Consider the following 16476-nt stretch of genomic DNA (forward strand, 5'->3'; position numbering starts at 1 on the left):
GCCAACCTTAAAATTCATTAATATGGGAAATACTGAGCTCATTGGCTGCAACACCTCCATTTTAGAAATCAGACTACTACTATCCACCACATGTTCTGGCACAAAACCAGGCTCCTTCTCTGCCTGTTCATTCCACTTCTCCCTCAGCCTCATTAAAGCCCCACAAAATTACCTAAGGAAACAAAAGCTTTAGAAAAGTCATTTCAAGGATCATGTCAGATGCTTCTGCCTCATGGCCAGAGCCACGGCAGGGGAGGACAGAGCTCCATGGAGGCCTGAGGGCTCTGACTGGGTGCAGGGTTGTTCCCACATGGAAGAGATTACTGAACTGGAGAACGAAGCCAAGCAATTTGTTCATCCCTCGCATGATCGTGGGTTTTGCATATGTTGTGCAGCAGTGTACCTTTCAGTTGGGACTGGTTATGTTGTGCTGAAGTTCATGTTATGTAATGCTGATCACTTAGACCACAGATGCTGATTTAAGTGGGCCTTTAGGAGCTGCCTTCTTGCCCGAGTGATTACAGAACCAAGAGCAAAGTGTACCAGGGGTGAAGTAAATCAAGAACTGAAGGACAGCAGTGCATACAGAGCTCTATATGGACTCTTCATCCCAAACTTCTTGTTTTTATTCACCATCTGAGCAGATTTTTGATTACTGCAGCCAGTGTCCAGGTTTTCTTAGAGTTCTGCCAGAAGTAAGAACTGGGGCATGTTTATTTCTGAGGGCAGATCCAAGAAAGGGAATAAGTTCAGCCAGCTAGCAGGCGCTAGCATCCAAGGGAATGAAAGAGGACATGGGGGAGGTTCATAAATCTATAGCTTTAAAAACAGAAAGGGACTTGTCAGTAATTGTTCCTACAGACATAGAGACTTGGAATGGGAAGGGAGGTTAATGGGGTGAATGCACAGGTGGAAAACGATTTGAATGTAGAGAGAAGTATGGAATTTACAGATGATATCCAGGAAACAGTGGAGGAGAAAGCCTCAAGACATAGTCTTGGGAATCTGGGGTAACAAAGAAAGAAAAAGCATCAATAATACTGGAGTAGACTTATCATGGATGGAAAGATCTTGGTACAGAGAGGTCAGGGAAGATGAGATTGTTGGATGGGCAGTATCAGGTGGGATACAGTTTTGGGAGATTCAAGGATTTGAGAACTCAGGTTGAGATAGCAGAGGGTCCTCGTGCACTTTCCCAGTTTGGTATTAAGGATGTAACAACAGCATGATGCTTTTGACATAGAAAAACACTGCCACCCCTACTGATACCCAGTATTTCCCCCCTTCCTTCCCCTCCCAATGAGGGAGCAAGCACATTTTCTCAAGGCTTTTTTTCAAGATGGAAATACAGGAGTTCTAAATCACAGTAATAAGCAGAGCATCTAGAAAAATGGAAAACCACTGAATATTTCCACAGAGCTGCACTGTGCCTGAGGAGGGTTATGAAACACTAAAAGAAAAATGGTCAGCATTGCGGTCATGCTCTTTACTTTCAGTGGAGAGGAAGCATTTGACATTCTAACCAAAAAATATGGAAGACCCACAACTTCCTGAAACTATGTTGAAATGCACCTTCTAACATTAGGAAAATAATGAAAGGTTCAGTGAGGGAGAGTTAGTCCGGGGAATTTGTCATTTAGGGGCTACCCAAGTTCCCAATGCCAGACAATACACAGGATAAAAACTGCAGAATGCCGTTACTGTGAGAGCTATAATTTATCCTGCATAAGTGTTAAACCACAAAGCACCTGGAAGGGGGAAAATAACACCTTAGGCAAGAGAGGGCAGTTTGCTCTACAGAAAAGTTTGAGGCAGCTGCTTGACATGAAGGAGACTCCCAGAGGAAGAGCTTCTTGTCAGGCAAAGGAAGGGAGTGGACAGCTTCTCTGGGGCTGGGAGACCACATATGGCACAGGTTTGTGAGAGATTGCCTGCAGCTTGAGGGAGCATGGCTGCTGCAGGAGGAACCAAGCACTTGAACTGGAAGGGTGAAAGGTTGGGAGGCTGCTTGGCCTGTGGTGCAAAGGTACAGGCCATGGGTTTCCAGGAGGGACAGGACAGGTGAGCTGTGCTGATCTGCAGGAGCTTGGGAACACATCTCTCTGGTTCACACCAAATTCTAGTTCTGTTTATGTAACTGAACCACCTGACTTCTGATATCAGCTCTGGCCAAACACAGCAACCTTTGAGCCCTGGCTGCTAAACATGACAGGGAGTGCTTGGTGCAATCCAAAAAAGTAACAGTGCATGCTTGCTATAAGCATCATGTTCTGCCAACTTCTTGTACACTGGTGTCATTACAGCATGGTGGGTGGTGGGAATTCACTGAAACTTTTGGAATTAGAGATGTTTGAATGCAGAAATAAATCTGTTTCTCTTCTTTTTGTTCTCATCATTTTCAGCTAGATATAGATCTGTCTAGACAGAGTGAAGCTATATTAATAACTCCATTATTATTGCTATAGATAACAAAACATTCTAAGTGCTTTAAAAATAGTTCTCATTAGTGGGAAGAAATTTCATGTCCAAGATCTGGCTGAGCTGTCCTTCTCTTAAGTAAAGGAAGGCAATGACTGTCCTCCCACTCCTCTCTGGATGTATCCTAGGAAAGCCTTTAGGATTTGTGTTACCCCTGCACCAGTATTAACAGCTTCCTCTTACGGCAGCTGGGCTGTTATTGTCAGTGTTCATTTTCAGGAGAATTTTGCATTGTTTATTTTGTTTTGCTTCAGCTGAAAAAGCAAATGGCTGTCAGATTCTAGAACGAAACTAACAGTGGTGAGGGATTCTGAAAATACTACACAGGAATCCATTTCTATCAAATGGATCTAGGAAAGCAGCATTTTATAGCCTACTTTTAGGATCTTGTAAAACATGCTCAATTCACATTCAGACAGCCTGGATGAAGGGTATTACCTAAAGTTTAAATTTTGGTGGTGAAAGGTCAGCTGTTGTACGTTCCCTTGGAATAGCCTAAACATTCAGGTTGAACATCCAGTTTTTAAGAAAAATTCACTTTTACCAAAGCAAAAAAAATCAAAGAAAAATTATTTCTTTTCATAGTTGCAATAGTTTGCCTTTAAACTGATTTGTTTTAATCCAAAATAAGAAAACAGAAAACTTGGATGTACTGTGAAGCAAACTGATTTATGCTCAGATGTAATTGCAAAATCCACATTTGCCTTCATTCTCCATTTTTTCTCTAGTATAGCTTCATGAAGCTTAACTTGCAGTGTAAAAACCCCAAAAGTACCTATTTTTGAGAAGCTGCAGGTGAGAGAAATGTAAGCCATGTAAACAATCCATGCTGTATGAACTGAAATTTTCTGACTTTAGCTATTTTTTCTAGTGGAAAATAATACATTTAATTATTAATTCCAGCTAGAAGACTGCAATAACCTTTCATAGAATTGAAGATCTGCCCCAGGAATCCAGAATTTAATCTGAGAGTAGTGATATTGTTTAATTCTAGTGAACTACATAGGCTTATAGAAACTTCTCCTGCAAAGAGGGTATTCTGCACTAGTAATGCTACATGTTCAAGCATTAAGTCAGAAATTTTGAAAGGAGCTTGATCTAGATTCTTCTGGTAGTATTTCCTGTCAGATGGACAAAAATGACGCCATTCAGAATGTCTTTGATACTCTGCTCTGGGTATTTTACACATAATCCCAAGCTAAACTAGCTGCTTGTGACACCTTTTGTAACTGGATAAGAGACACATGTTCCTCCAGCAGAAGAGAGAGTCAATGAACGTGAGTTCGATTTTTGGATTTAATTCCTCCAGGAGAAGCTTTTCCTACTTGTCTCTTCAGGGAGAGTTTGGTACATACTTTCAACCTCCCAAAGTAAAAGACGTCATTAAGAGGTTTGGAGCTGAAACAAGTGATATCACTCCTCCAAAATATTGCCATTCCCAAGAACTTGAGGTTTTCTGCCTCATGCTGCTACATTTTCTGTCAGCCGACTCTGCAGGGGCATGTCTCTAATCATACTGAGTCTCCAGCAAGCATTGTCACACTTTTCTCAGGCTAATGTCATGCTGATATTAGAAGCATGTCTCTAAATTTCACTTCATGTTCAGTGGTTAGCTATGGAAGTCAACAGAGATTTCTGATGTCAATTTGAACACTTAGCTAAATCCCGAGGACGAACGAGACAAAGCTGATAGAAAGTGAATTTAGAAACACAGCCAGTTATGAAAAGTCATGCTCAGCAATGATACAACTACTTCAAGACAAAGAGAAAAATCTATGCTTTTGCAACTGTTTTGGATTCTTGCCCTGAGCTGTTTGTTTCAAAGTTGTGTGGTTGGTTACACAAAGTGCTACCGAGCTGAGGAGCAGCAAACCCAGAATCTGTTGGATTCTGAGCTATTGCTGACACAGTTAATAATCCAGCTTCACCTGGCCAGTTCAAAGTGTAATTTCCATAGACCATACTTTAAGACAGCCTTGTTTTGGTGGTTTTGTTACACTTTTCCTGTTTATTTCCTAAAAAGTGCCATGGCACTGAAAAATTGATACTTTGATGGAAATAAGGCTGAGGTCATTTTTCTGTATGATACTATTAACCTTCCCTACCCTAAGTAAAAATGCTTCAAATATTAAATGTTCACTTAAGGAAACTGCTATATTTATAATGGCACAGGCTATATTTTTAAAACAAAATGCTAATATTTTCTAAATTAATTTTTTTTTAAAAAGAAAAATATAATTTATAAAAAATACACTTTTAATTGATGTCTCAGTCCAATAATTTTATGGTTTGTTTACTTTTTAGTTACAGGAAGATCATTAATGACCTCTAAATCATCAGAACTTATACAATACAGGCTTTTCAGACAGAAGATTCTGTCCAGATGCATTTTTACACATAGTAAACTTACACATAGTCTCTGAAGGAACAATAATGTGCTTCAATATATAGAAGTAAATTACAAATTAGCAACTCAGTTTTTAAAATTAAAGGTAAAAGCACAGGAAAGCTGCTCTAAAGGACACCTGTCACTTTAGAAAATGTGTAATTAAAAACGCAATTTTTGTACCATAGCAACATTCAAGAAATCTACCAGGAGAGTGTTTTCAATCAAGGCATTCATTTTTGTCCACAGCTGTTCTGCATTTAGTTTTTTAGTTCCCATTACTCCTATCTGTTTGTCCAGGGCTAATTCAAACTGAGAAAGAGCTATATGTCACTCACTAAGCAAGAGTATAATTAAAAGTCCTACTACTACAGCTGGTTTGAAACATTTGAGAGCTTGGGAATTGCAAGGAACTCATATTAAAAATAAAAAGCATGTAATCACAGCCTCCTGTGAAGTTTAATAGGAAAAAGTAATTTCATGATTGCAGTTGGTTTGAATTGAAGCACATTTCTCTAATTATGTATATCATGTATATACACATAAAGACTAGAATCTGTCTATATAATCAGGGTGATTTAAAATATTCCTGAATTTCAGGGTTGTAATTAATCTGGGAGAACTATTTACTAATCATGACATCATTTCCTACCATGGTGTAAGATAGAGCTTTCCTAAAGATGTATCCAAATCACACACTTAAGTTATCCATTGCACCGTGTCCAGCCTTCTGGGTAGATGTAGGGAAATGCACTCATGTTGTAGCAGCTTCTTTTTTAAAAAATGAACAAGTAAACCACATGGTTCATTGTTTGGCATGCCACTGCTGAGGATGCCTACACATTACTCTGTTCTTCACTGTACGACTCTTTCTGGAAAAGTCATTCCAGACTGATGTCAGTTTGGATATATGAAGGCTGCAGACTTGTTCTAATTATAGTACTAAAACAAGTTTGTTAGTGCCAATACTTTACAAATTTCATTCCAATTCACAGCAATTTTTGCTTACTTTTGAGCAAAATCAGTTCTGTCAGTTTTTGTCATATTAGAAGAACTGTACTTTTTTCCTATATTCTTGCACCAAAATGCTTCAGGTAAAGCTGATATCAGAAACAACAAATGGTAGCTATTTTATAGATCACAGCAATGACTCAAGAAGCAATCTGAGACTGAACCTCACCACCTTTATATTCCTAAACTAGAACCATTCTACATTAACGCGTTTATACTACTAGCTCTTAGAGTGTTGCTTTTTGTAGCAGGATTTTTGCAGATTAGGACAAGTTTGATATTTCTTAAAAAAAAAAAGTTTCAATTAAGAATGTTGGCATTATGTAAATACACTTCAAAAATGTATTTGCTAAAAAACCATCAAGTTTTCTGTCCCCTTCATCTCTCAATTAAAAGATCTCTGGAAATTAAAAAAAAAAAAACAAACAAACAAAAAACAACCCTGATTCTACAAAGTTCCGATTGCCTCCTGCAAAAGCAAAACCAAAGGAAGGTAATCATGGTCAGTGCCTCTATAAACAGACTGACCTGCCAAATCAAGAGAAATACTGAGAAATATTGAGAAATCAAAAACATAAAAGAGCTAGTGGAAAACCTGGTTTATATTTAGCAGAAACACTTTTAAGACTTTGAGTTAAATCTTGGAACTGAGCGAGTAAGTGAAAATGTTTCTTTTATGCCAGCATGAAGGGTATACAGTTGAAATAATTTCTTCTGTCCAGAAGAGGGGACATAGAGTTCCTAAAAGAAGCCAGGAGTATTCATTATGCACTAATTTGAATCATGGAAGGTATTCTGAATGACACGCCAACAACAGGAATGTTACACACCTTGGCATTTTGGTTTACTTTGGGTAAGGGTACAAAGGACATGGATTCAGGCCTGTCTTTATTATATACTTGATCAGAACTTTTGAATATTTCTCTGATCACAAGGTTTCCAATCTGTTGCCTTATTCAGTGTTGTTTCAAAGTGCACAATGTCATTTTAATCAGTTGGGAACAGCTTAATTCACCTTCTAGTAATACCATTAAAATTTATTTCATTATTCATATTGGAATTATATGGTTGATTCACAGATTATGTTTTGCACTCATTTTGCTCTCTGTATCTTTGGAAATGAAGTCCTAGATGTTTTCCTATTCTTAAGATTTCATTTCAGTCCACACTAGCATTTCACATTTCAGTGAGGAAAATATTCCTTAGCACAAGTGAAAGCACAAGATATTAATTTTGAGTATATTTCATCTGCTTTCTCTGCATCAGTTCAGGTAGCTGCTTAGCCAAATACTATATAAATCTAGTGGGCTGAATTTACAAAAAGCTCTATTCAATGAAACAGCAGAATACCCTTTTGGCCTGCCCATCTGGATACATCTGTACAGAGACATCTGGAAAAATGGCCTAATTTCACATTGTAAAAGAAATGCAGAAAAGTAAGCCCTTCCCCTGTTTTCCTTTACTTACTGAGAATTGTATTGTGTATACAACTATCACCTAAAAGAATAACATTCCATACACTGTTGATGTTATTTTAAATACTTTTCTCAATAGTGTTTAAGAATTTTTACACCTACACCTGACATATGTCTATTGTTATTCTAACATTTCCAAAGAATTATCTCCTCCAAAATCAAGAAGAGCTTCTTAGGTCAATTTTTAGTGTATAATTATGTATTTATTTACAGATACAGAAAATAGACCTGCTATGTGTTTGTTTCCTCTCAAGCTGTTTTAGGCTAATTCTTTTCCCACCATGGGGCCACTCTGTCTTTATTTAACTTGGTTATATTTAAATTTTGTCCTGTAACCTTTGCTTTCTTTTTTTTTTCTTAATAGAAAAAAGATGATGCACTATTAATGTGGCTAAATTTTCCATTTAAACAATTCTAACTTGGTGTGTTTCACTACTTAATATATTTGAGATTGCCTAAGTTTTTCCCCCCATCAAGACCAAAGAGAAACATATTGGTAAAATGAGCAACTTAAAGATGACAAGCTTAGTGTCAGTATTCTGCTCAGCATGTAAAGTTGGCAGCTGCTCAACACGTATTCCAGTTTCATAATGATGGACACTGGAAAATGCAGTATTTTTCTCTCTCAGCCTTTCCTAATTCACTCCATATGTAAGGAGAACTTACCTCATGCACCCAGATTTCTAGCACCCCCTCCCCAAGTAGGGGTAGGGTCTCCAAAGCAAACAAACAAACAAATAAATAAATAAATATGACCTTGGTGGTTTGTGGTTTTATACACAGTCTCAGTCACATATACTCAGAACCACTAAAAATCACCAACTCCCCAGAGAGCCAAGATTTAATTTGAATCACACATTACAGGCCAGACTAGAGAGTATCTTTACAATAACAATATTTACTTATATTCATCAACAGATGGTAAAACAGCATAGGGAGAAATGCTTGAAGAAAACTGAGCAGATTTTCACAGAACTAATGGCCACACAAGCTACAGATCATCGATAAAAAGCAAATCAGATATGGATAGAATATCTAATTCTTGTCTAAGCTGAATTTTCAAATTACATTATAGATCATAAATTTATTCCTTATGTGTCTAACTCAAAACCGAAAGTCAAGTTTGCTCTATTACTCCCTGGATTTCTGCCAATGCCCATTTGCTATGCAAGACAGAAATCAGAAACAGCACTAGGATGAGATTTGCCATATGCAGCTGAAACCAGAACTTTTTACAGTTGTTTTCAAAAAGTTGACTTCACCTGCCATAGCTACACGTGGCCTTGTGTAGAATTAAGAGAGAAGAACACAAATGTCAAAGCATGACTTCCACAATTACTTATTTGCCTTTTTAGGTGGATAACTCTTCTTTGGAATACCTGGAAGATTAATATCATTTCTACTTTGGCTCATTTCCTACTTGCTAAAATAAGTATTATCAAAAATTAATGCATTTTTAATCCCTTTTTAAGAAGGCTTGTTTACACTGAGTTTTCCTCCTATATTATACCCATGTCTTTTCTTCATATCCCAGTGTATAATCCAGCAGCTCAAATTGGGCTTCCACTGAAATTTCACTTTATAAACTATCTGCCTTGAGTTAAAACAATAAAAGCAACTCTCCTGCCACACATATATACTTTGCAAAATAGTGCCATGAAGAAAAGCACTCTTTTGTAACATAGATTGTCTTGATTTCTAACAGTGTGACACAGCTCTCTGTCACTAACAGGAAGATAGATGAAGTCTGATGGTCCCCAAATAAAGGTAAAGGAATAACTCAGAAAGGACAACTACTTATGTTGCTTGGAGAGAAAGCCTACAAGAACTGGTGGTACAGGATCCACTGCTCAGATAAAGGGCAATTTGCTCATTAAATTACATCAGATACCATTCAAGTTAAATGCAGTAGGCAAAAGTCACCTGGAATTATTGTGTATGATGCAGAAAACTTAGCCATCAATCACATGCTGGAGAATTGTCAAGTGGCAATAATACTGGCACATAAACTTCTAACATTTTTTTTATTTTCTAGCATTTCTCCATTCATATCCCTCAGACATAGAAGGTAGATTGCTCAAAGGGTGGCAGAAGACTTAGTGAAACCAGATGATCTTGCTAAAGAAATCAAATTTTTATGTCTTTTACTTGCTGAAATATAATACATAAAACTGGGGTTTTTTCTGACATCAACTATAACAGTAATCTTCTTCATGACTCATCTGCCTATCCTAACCATACTACAAAAAGACAATCTGGTTCTTTTGAATCAATGTTCCTTAGGGCAATTTACTACAGATGTGGAAGGAAACCTCAGCCCAGCATGAAAACAAAGACTTGTTTAATAATTATTTTAAGCATTCATGTGAAAATATAGAGTGAATATCTGTTTGTACAACATGCAAAACTTTACTTGTGAGATATGCAAATGTTTCCATACATGTTCTGTTTCTGATCAACTGCTCACTCAAATTATGAAGTAGTGAAAAAATAAATTTTAAAAAAGAGTAGCAGATGAAGACTCCTGTGGTCACTTTTGGAAGTTAAGGTGTGTGTTTACCTGGCAGTTTACCATGGTGGAGAGGAAACATTGCTGCTGGCAGCAAACTGAGAGTCCAGTTGCACAGTTTAGATGCAGCAGCATGAAGTTTTGAGTAACTTAATTTAAATTATTTTTGTAACTATGCTGTGGACATACCATATTTAAAAGTGAATGGTAAAAAAGAAACAGAGAGTAAAAACCTTGTGTGATGTGATCCCTGAACCAGTATATGTAAAAAATCCAATTATGCATAAACAAAGACACAGTTGTCCATTTTATCTTCCAAGGCTGTGACCAAGACTATCTGGTTATGTACACTGGGTGTTCTAGGCAGAATAATAATTTAGAGATTCTTCTTTGCTGGTTTGTTGGGGTTTTTTTTTTCCATAACTAGTGAGTTTTCCTGACATTATATTGGTTAGCTATCACCTATGGAAGCTTTTAATTATTAAAATACATATTTTTAAAGCATTGCCATCTACACTATCATAATATCAATTTTTCTTTTTGCTGTAAAACAAGTGTCATTTAGTTGCATCTTTTATCTGGGGCTATCCCAAGAATATCCCAAGAATTGCTGGTTCTGAGCAGTACTTTCCTACCCTGAAAACTTAGCAGGTACCAGCCTCTAAACAAGCAAAACAAGGCACATTCACAATAATATGCAATTTTGGACTAGAACACTGTGCTCCAGGTGTAGATGACATATTTTTAATAGAAAACTAGACAAGTTCATGGAAGAGAAATCCACTGAGGCAAAGACATCTCAAACCCACATCATTATTTCTGGTTCAAGAAGTCCCTGACTGTTAAAGTGAGGCAGAACTGGGATGCTGCTCTCAGGAAGAATCACTGCCTGCTTCCCTGCCCTTCCCTGCCTCTGCAAAGAGCAGCTTTTATGGCCCTGGCAGAACAGGAGGGAGTGTGAGCACCCCTGTAAACCACTCCAGTGTAAACACTCAGGAGCACGTGCAGGTCAGTGAAAACTCTAATGGATTGCTAACAGAAAACAACCTTTGGAGATTTATTGTGGACAGTAGCTGCTCAAAGTTGTAAATTAGAAAATAAGTTTTTCTGGGCAGAAGACAGCATTTTTGTTATGTGTTTGTACAGTGCCCACAAAGAGTTCACATTGTGAGGACAATAGGTTTACTGGGACAGTAAGTCCTGAACATTTCCAGTCACAGCTTCACTTAAAGGGCATCATGACCTCTCTCTCTGTAACACTTCTGGGATTATGTGACTATTCCTAGTTCCTGTGCCTTTTATATTTCTGTGACTATAACCCCAAGCAGGAATTACAAGCCCATATTTGGGGATTAGTGTCCATGACTGCTACTATAATATAAGAAATACAAAGCCCCAAAAGACTAGTTTGTTAGCAAACAGAAATAAACTTCTTAGAGACTGAATAATTCTCTCCCATAAAATGTCTGCCATCATCTTTTCAAAGAAACTGAAACAATAGACTAAACAAAGACAAGAGTTAACCAGAGTGTTTTTCATTCTTTAAAAGAACATGAAGTGTAGCCATAGATTCTTGCCAGCTTCTGTTGCCATTTAAATAGTACCAAAGATACAAGTATTTGGAAAAGGAAGGTTGAATATGAACCTGCCAAACTGCAACAACAGCTCTCTTATCTGTGGTACAATAATATGAACAAATTAGTACAATAAAATAGTTTATAAAAGCAAAAATATCAACTTGCCATAACAGTTAAGTTTTTTCTCCCTTTAAAAATTTCTAGTAAACAAAATATAAAGATGTTAAGAGTTATTATTTTCCTATTTTCTTTTGTACATCTGTTATCTTCTTGCAGCCAATTTTTTACTGAAAAGTTGATGTTTTGTTGAAGCAAATCCAGTAGCTGTACAGCTGTGCTGCTGTGCAGAACAGCAACCCATTACTCACCATCCTGAGAACCTTGCAAATCTTTGGAAAAACAATTGGCTCTGAATTTCAAGGTTCTCCACATTTTGTAGAGATCAAGGGGTAAAATACAGCAGTCTTTTATATTACATCATCTAGTCCTGCCATGAATGCAAGGTAGATTCTTCCAACTTTCACCATGGAGAAGTGACTTTTCATTTAGCCTGCATTTTCTACTTTGCAATAGCTTGGGTATGAACAACCCACATGCCATAGCTGACATATTGCTAGTTGACATTCTAATTTATTTCCTTCCATACACTCACCTCCAGGAAAGAAATACAGAGGTCACCCATTTTCAACAGTAAAATGATGCGATTTTGGAGGTTTGTTTAACATTACAGACAACCCATAAAAACAGCTCTTTTGATCAGCTCTTTTTAATTTTACTAATAATGGTCCACATATCAAGTAAATGTTTTATCATATGGTAGAATGGTCATATATATTCCCAATATCTAAATCTGAATTTTTACCTATACAGCTCCTATATACAACTAAATCTAAAATAATAACACTTTCCAACAACCCCTCACATGGAAGATAAAAATTTTTGATAATTCATCCCAAAATTTGTATTCCTGCTCAGTAAATTTTCCTTTTCTTGACCAGTTTTTTTCCTATATATTTCACTGTACTGGTCCAAGTAATGTTCACTGGTGAAAAAATGTATGTGTCATGTGGATATTGAAAAGGCTTCCCTATTTACAGCAGATGTATTTCTACTCCTCTAAAGGAAGAACTTTTTCAAAAGTGTTAGATATGCAAATATGGACAATTATTGCTACTGCTCAGGACTTCTAGGAATGCAGTATCAATGGACACATTGATATCTGCTAGAGTATGGACTGAGTTTTATTTGGTTACTGGTTCAGCTGGTTAAGAGTTAAGGATTTCTACTTTCTTACTTCCCAACAATCTTTGAGCATTGAAAACTTTCCTGACATGAAGTTTCAATGTACTGCTGTGCAAAAATTCTCTGCGTTATCTCATGCTTCTGTTTATTCAAGAGGCCTCAGATGGGTTTTAATGATCATCCTTTTGTTCTGTATATGAAACCAATGTTCTTTTCTAAAGAAAATGACACTGTGGAGATGAGGTATGTTCCAGTTAGTGCTAAATTAGAACAAAAGTATTAAAAAATGTCTGAGTGTTCCTGCCCTCAAGTGTTGGCAAACTCTGTAGAATATTTTTATAACTTGCTCATGTAGAGTGTTTCTGTAGGAGAAGATGTATAAACCAGCATTATATCAGGTTTAAAGGGCAGTAGGAAGAAGACATGGTTAATGACAAGAAATGGCACACAAAACCATTCTATGAAATCCCACCAGCAAATTTTTTCTTTGTGGAACAAAATATTCTGACATCCAATCATCAGAAAGTTGCCAGTTCTGAAAGGCAATAAGCAGTGAAACACACTGGAGAAAATATAAAAATCAGTGTGAAAATCACTTCCTCATTGGCATACCACCCTAACACAACCTTTCTTTTATCTGCTGCCTCCTTGACATTTCCTTCATTTTTCTTTTCATGCTAGTCAGTTCCAGAGTAATGGAATTACATTCAGCTTTCTCATTTCCTCTCTTTGTTCTCACATATAATCTCTACAGAAGTATTATTTTCATTTTGTTAATACCATCTCCACCTCCCAATCCACCTCATTAACTTCTCTTCATCACTCTGCATTTTTTGCACTAATTTCTGCTCTTTTATTTTGTATCTTCCTTTGCTTTCTTATTTAAGCTCTTTTAACAATGCCAAAGGAAGGGACCATTTTTCACAACAAAGAACAGATATTTCATTCAGCATCGTGATTACATCATGACTTGCACTGCTGCAGATATCTTCCCAAGCACTCACACCCCTGATGTGCATTTAGGTGGTTGGAACCTGTCCTGCTCGGCATGTCTTCATCTCCTTCTCACAGCCATTTTCCAGATAACTCTATGCTCACTTTTCCACCCCAAATCACAGACTTTGCCAGAAATTTAATCACAATTAACCTGCTTCTTTAGCTGGAGTCACGAGTTTCCTGTACTGACTTCTTTCCTTCATGTATTAGTACCGCACTCTTTCTTCACATTACAAGATATGTCTTCATACTTTGCCTTTAAGCTGACATCCCATCAAAAATTTCATGAGGAGTCTGAAAAACCATTACAGATACTTTTCCATGTATTACCATGGGTATGGAAAGCCAGTCTTCTACTGTGGATGCTTCACCAAAGAATATGAGACATGGAGTATTTTAAAGGAGCATATCTGCAAAGCAACATCTAGAGGGTTACATTAGCATGAATACCTAAATATTTCCTGGGATTTCTGTATTAGAAGGTACAGGTGTAGCCACACAGCCTCTCTGATACAGAATCTGCTCCTAGTTACTAAAAAAAAATTAATGATTAGAGAAAAGAGAAAGAAATTATGAAGAAACCTACTTTTACAGTTATTTTCGCAAGTGGATGCTAACTGCGAGTGAGTTTGATGGAAATAATAATCAGTTAATATGTCTCATATCTTAAACACTAGGTCCTCACTGAAGGCAAGCCTTCCAAAGGGCCTTCTAAAGTTTTATTCAGATTTTAACAAAATGAAGCAGCAAAAGACCAATCAGCTTGGAACTGAATAAAAACCCACGACTTTTATTGCAATGTAGATACATTCATGAAAAAATATCTGTGTGTATGGAGGTATGCACATTATACAACATGAAAAGATACACATGAATTCACTAACTTCAGGCCAAGAGCATCTTATGCTGCTATTTTTAAAGAAGGTGATGATGGGATTGCAGCAGCAAAGAAAGAGATGTTAAACTGGTAGAAGAAATGTTGGGAAACTCCTAGTTTCCCTTCAGAATATTAATGTTTAGTCTCCAGTATTTCAGACTCAAATGTCTAATTAGAGAAAAGTGCTTTTAATCAAATCTAGCTCAGGACAATGTCTTTATTCAATATAGATATGGAAATATGCGTATACCTGTATAGATATGCATAGCTACATAAATGTCACAGCAATAAAGAAAAAGTATAGGAGATAAAAACTTTTGCTTCTCTGCCACTTAACAAAAGGAAGATATTTCAAAGGCATTTCATCCACATTATACTTTAGTTCTCTCTCTTTAAAATAAGACCTTGCTTCTATCTCAAATGGAAGAACCTGGTGAGAATTGCATTATTAGGAGTGTTTGCTAAAGCTGATCTCCACTAGGAAATTGCCTCTTGTTTCCAGAGGAAAAGAAAACTTCTAGCAATACTGTTAAGCTTCAAAGAAATACGCTAAGTAGAGCAGTATTCTGAATATTCTGAGAGTATTCTGAATGTTTATAGGATCTGGAGTGAGGGATATTCAGGCACCCTTTACAGATAATTTATTTTCAGCCACTTTAAAACTTTTTCTATTCACATATTAATCACAATAAATGTAATATACTGTATGAAGAATTGCTTATAGACTTGTAGTAGTGCTAGGTTTGACCTGACTGTAATGTAAACACATCACTGCTCCAAAAACAGAAGACAAAATAAGGACACTTCAGATTGCATCTGCCTTCCTCAAGTAATTCACTGGAGAAAGATTTCCTTTCAGCATTTTCAAAAGACTTTCTCTTTAACCTGTAACATAAGTTGCACACACATGCATCTCCTTTCAATAGATATAGTTTACTATTTATGATGTCACAAGAGTGTTCCTACACTATTTAGATTTTAATTGATATTAATTGGAGGGGAAAAAATGTGCCCCTTTCATGTATGTCATACCTTACAAATGTATAAAGAGGGTATAGATCCCAATGTGAGATGCTCCATGTTTTTGAAATTTCAGCCTTTAGAGATTTTTTTTTGGCATTAAATTAAAACCACTAACAAATTGCTAGTGGTAAAACATTGCATGAACATTGTTTCTTGCAAAATATTGGAAATAACTATTGTAGCATTACTCAACAGTTAAGCAACCTCTGTTTACTGTAAGTATTAGCTCCTTGAACAACGTGTCCTGCATACATAAATTCATTCCCTTTGGAACCAAACTCCCAACTCCTAAGACTTGGATCAAAAAAGTAAAACAAAAGTATATGAACAAGTCCTCTAGCTAACTGCTCTGATATCCATAACTGGAGGAAACTGCTCACTTCAAATAAATAACTAAGTAGAACATGGCTAAAGAGAACCATGATTATTTTTCAACTATTTCCCCACAAACAATTCTAAGGGATGCATTACATTTAATGAAAAGCATTATTTTGCTTTGCTTCTTGTACATACGCCTGACAATCAAACTGTGTAGTCTTCTTTGGAGAAGTAGCTAGAGCACTATCTATCCCTTATTGGTCAATTAAGCTCCTTTTTCAGAAAAGAGGATTAACGTGTTCTCTTATCTGTCTTTATCCATAAAGGGAACAGGAAAAGAACTGAAGACTTTGAAGAATTTCCTCAATCGTGAACAAGTTCAGCAATATGATGGGAAAATATAGACTCATTAAAATTTCTCTCCTTTTCTTCCATATAGAGCTAGATCCAAAAAACTAAACATTGGTCTTCTTGGAGGGCAGGATCAGAACTGATTGGTTTCATACTCTCTAGCATACTTCTGCAGTATTGTACTGTAAATGGAGACTGCCTTGATATGTAACCTTAAGTCAAATTTCCTAGTT

At 36.7% G+C, this 16476-nt stretch overlaps 1 long non-coding RNA gene across 1 annotated transcript in view; it reads right to left on the reverse strand.

Annotated features, from left to right (window-relative positions):
* LOC306803175 overlaps positions 1-16476 on the reverse strand; it is a 37627-nt gene that overhangs the window by 12446 nt on the left and 8705 nt on the right. The gene's annotated exons all lie outside the window — the stretch shown is intronic.

The sequence above is a fragment of the Erithacus rubecula genome (genome assembly GCF_903797595.1).
Source record: "Erithacus rubecula genome assembly, chromosome: 6".
Lineage (NCBI taxonomy): Eukaryota > Metazoa > Chordata > Aves > Passeriformes > Muscicapidae > Erithacus > Erithacus rubecula.